Below are 4,699 nucleotides of genomic sequence, written 5' to 3'. Positions count from 1 at the left end.
CCTGTTTTGAAACTATACTTGCAATGTTTGCTAAATATGGTAGGTGCTCCTGTAATAATGAAAAAATATAAAGCATAATGCAATACGTTTTTTTGAATAAATTTGAAAACATATATTTCACCTCGCCTGTGTGTTCGAAGAGATCAACAGTTGTAGAATTTAGTATTTCTTCTGCCATCAGTCCAAAGACAACAACTGCTATGCATCTAATATTGTCCTCTATTTCCAAATAGACTCGACAACTATAATTAATGAGAATATTATTATTGTGTAATTTTGATAATTACTATGTTATATTTATCATGTAAAAAATTATCATTTAAAATGATGAGATAAAATGCTTACCATCGCTGTCCGATGCTCATATCTTTGCAATTATAGCACAAGAATTTTTCATTATAATCATATCCAATTGCTTTATTATAGTTTGCATTGGACATGTAATAGAATGACTGATGTAAGTCGAGTAATAAAAAATTTTCTTTAATTGTGAATGTTGGTTTCTGCATTAAAAATGGATAAATAAATGTGAAACATGAATGTAGCAGTAAAGTAAATTTAAATAGAAAGAAATAAATTAGTTTTAAAAAAGCAAGTTACACCACCATTGGTCCTGTGGAATCAATAATCTTAGCAATGTCAAAAATTTTTGTTATCATCTGCATGGTACTAGTTGAAGTTAATCCTCTTGATGTATTTAAATTCTTGACAATGATTTCTTCTAGCAATGCATCATTTTGTGTTGCCCTAAAAAGTTGGATTAATAATTAAAGCGACATAAGTAGTAAAAAGAAGTGATAATATATGCTAAAGGTATATGATATTATGTTATAATGAATGCAGCAATAAATAATTTAGATTTTATCAAATTAATTACTGAAAGAAATTCTCATAAACAAATGATTTACCATGTATGTAATGAGACTGTAGGTGCTAGAAGAGGATGGATGATGAAAACACTTGTTGATTTTGATGATAGAGAAAGACCTACATTATAAATGTGTTAGCAAATATATAAATATATGATAAATAATCAAGAAGAATATTATTTTCAATGAGAAGTACCATTATAAAAACCAACTTTATTTCGTATTCTAAGAATTATTCGTTTTGCTGCAATAATGTTTGAAATTTGTTGATACTCGTCATAAACAAATCTAGCCCACATTGTTAAACACAAAGGCTTAGGCTATACAAGTTGGAAATAAAACTAAATTTGTAATAATAAAAGTATTACAACGTATTAAATAAAAAATGCTATAAATGTAATTGGGGATGTGTTTAAACCTTTAATCAGTAACTTGTATATCTTGAACTGTTATCCTTCCATGGATAGTATTGACTTCTCTTGGTGGCGTCATTTGGATTGTAACAATTAAAATATCTATTTCATCAAAATATTTATTGTTAGTTCATGAGGAAACAAAAAGTATATAAATATATATATATATATATATAATAATTACCTATTTTAGAATCAGTATCCTTATAAGCATCAAACTCATTCAAAGAGATGATATTATATTTTGGAAGTATTAATATAAAATATAATATTCAACAATCAATATTAATTTTTCAGAATATCAAACCTGCTATTAGTATATGATTTGTTATTCAAGGAAAAAACTGATTTAAGATTTAAATAAAAAAAATTAGCTTCTCGAAATTATATATCCAAACAAATCATTAAATGAAATTGATTAATAAAATAAAAAAACAATATATATTTTAAGAAAACAAAATAAAATGTTGTACAACACTATTTTTTTTAAATGAAACAGATTTTTTATAAAAATGTAATAGTCTATAGAAACAAAAAAAATCACAAGAATGTAGCCCACCTATCCCTTCCTAACTCCAAATCCATACGGTGCCCTTTTTTTATAACAAACCCTAGATTTTTTTCCCGTCTCCTATAAATTCTTCTCGACGGGACCCCACAGCCCCTTATTTCACCTTCCAGACCCTTATTCATTCATCTTCTCCTTGTTTTTCTCTATTCTCCTCTCCTATTTTTCTGCTCTTGTTTTATTCTCTTAGGTGATATTTTTCAGACATGGATATTTTTTTTCCTTCTTTCGTTTGATGTAGATTGTCATGTTTTTCTTCATTTGTTTTATCCCTCTCTCTGTAGTTGTTTCTTTATTTCTTAGATTTTTTTTTTTCAAAACTCACACAGATATGAGATATTATCTCTAAAATTTGAAAATGTTACTTTTTTTTATTTGATATGTGCACTTATTTTTGTTATAATTTTCTCAGACTTTGAAATAATAATTTATTTTTTATTTTATTTCTCTAAGGTTATATTTTTCAAATTTGGGAATTTTTTCTTTTTCATTTGTTTTATCCCTCTCTCTGTAGCCATATTGCTTTATTTCTTGGCATTTTTTTTCTCAACTTACACAAGTTTCAGATGTTATTTCTCAGATCTAAAAATGTTATTTTTTTTTTGTTGCATATCTACCTTTTTTTTCCTGTTATCATTTTTTTCGTTAGAGATTTGTTTGTTTGTCTTCTTTTTTTTTCGAATCCTTACAAATCCAAATCTCTTTTCTCCACATCTTAAAAAGTTCTTATTTTCTCATTTCTGGTTTTACATATATTTTTCTCGTGGTTCGATATGCATTTTCCTCTATGATTTTAGCATATTTTTTTCCATCTCAGAGATCTGAGAGTTTATTTGTAACATCTGGAAGATTTTCTTTTTCTTTTTTTTTTTTTTTTTTGTAGATTTGAAACTTTTTTTTTATTACTTGTGTTTGTATATTATAGATAATCGATTATGTGAAGAATGTAACAAAACTAAGGGCAAATATGTAAATATATAAGCAGGGGCAAAATTGAAAAAGAAAATTTTAGACGAAAATACTGTTCATCCAACATTCACGTTTATATATATAGTAGATATATATATATATACATACGAAAAGGTAGCGAAATAAAGAAAAGTAAATAAGAGTAAAGTAAATAGAGGACCAGATTACTGGATAGGACCAGATAATTGGAAATAACAGAGTACGAAAAAAAAGAGTATGCACAGTTAATAAGAGCATGCAGTAAAATCGACTATATGCATGTATGCGAAATATAGAAAATAAATATATGCAAAAATAACAATTTATATTGAAATATAAACTTAATAAAATTACAAGCTTAAAATTACAGGTTAAACTTACAGAGAACTAAATGAAGAGGGATAGGAGATATGTGGAATAAGAGAACGAAAATGAATTCGAAAAGAAGGAGAAAGGTCTTCAAAATTAAGCCTATCTCCTTTGGACCAAAGGTGCCCCTTTTATAGATGAAGGGTCGCCTTTTACAATAGAAATAGTAAATTAGAGTCCGTGAGTGAATAGTAATTGGTACTGTTCATTCACGTGAAAGTAGGATCATGATGTCTTCAGATAGCTTTCTCAGCGTGTCTTGCGGGAGCATCTGTTTTGACATAAAGCAATGGGCATCTTGACAAAAGAGACTAGTCAGTCTTGTGGGACGGTTGTCTTCTTTTGTCTTGTAGCGTCGGAGGATCATTCATCATCAGATAATCTAGGAGTACCTTCAGAATCATGTCAAAATATATTACTGTACAGATCAGTAACAGAGCCTTCGGATGATGCTTTTGACTTTTCTTCATCAGAATTATCATTCTCTAAAGACTTTTTTAGCAGGTGAATTAAATCCTTTTTTGTCAAGCCATCAAGAACATCACTTTTCTTTTTGGTATTTGAAGATTTATTAGTTTTTATAAAGGAAGCAGTTGCCTTTCCTTTTTGTGAAGCAAGTGGTGAAGTAGGGGCCTGAATTTGGGGATATCCAGTTGGAATAAGAGAACCATAAGTGATTGCAGGGAATTCCTCTTTATTTTGCAGATCAGGGGCAGTCTGCGGGAAATCCCTTATCACGAAATCAATAATATTTTGGGTATAGGAGAACCTATCCCACTATTTTGTGAAGCAATATCGGACTAAGATATCGCCATTCTTTTCATAGTTTCATTTTATGATCCAATGAATCTTGTACCATTTGCAGAAATAGAGGCAGTAGAGAAATTTTGTCATATGTCTTTCCAATTTTGAAACAACAGCATTGGTAAAGCATTTGAATGCTCTGAAGAGCATATCAGGAAAATTTTCAGGAATAGGAACAAACTAGTTCCACCATTTGAGAAACCAAAAAGGAAGTATTCCTTTGAAATTCTTATCAAAATTAATAAACTATAAATGACTCATATCTAGTACTTGAAACAACATAAACCTGAACCAAACATCAATATAATTATTATAATTGTAAGAAATATCAAAATCAGTGAGCCTCTTTGAAGTAAAGGGGTTGGTGCCCCATTCTTCTTCAGTAATGATTCGGAGAATATAAACATTATGGTAAATTAATTTTGATTTGTCGATCTTGTCATAAATTAGTTTTATGACAATGGAATTAGTTTGGACTAGAATAATGGAATAGAATTGAAATGTTTTTGTGGAGTTTTCCGAGATCCAATGGAATCCAGGAGGAAAATAAAATGAAGCAATTTTGAAGGGATCTGTATATACAGACCTATTAGGTTCTACATAAAACAGATTTCAAGAATACATTTTTCTGATGTACTCAGTTTTAGATTTTGGAAGCAAATACTGAGTACTGAATTTTGAAGTAATGGCTTTGGCATATGGATCATATGTGACTGAAATAGTTGAAG

The sequence above is a fragment of the Juglans microcarpa x Juglans regia genome, chromosome 5D, assembly GCF_004785595.1.
Source record: "Juglans microcarpa x Juglans regia isolate MS1-56 chromosome 5D, Jm3101_v1.0, whole genome shotgun sequence".
Lineage (NCBI taxonomy): Eukaryota > Viridiplantae > Streptophyta > Magnoliopsida > Fagales > Juglandaceae > Juglans > Juglans microcarpa x Juglans regia.
Note: the sequence above shows the minus strand (reverse complement) of the source record.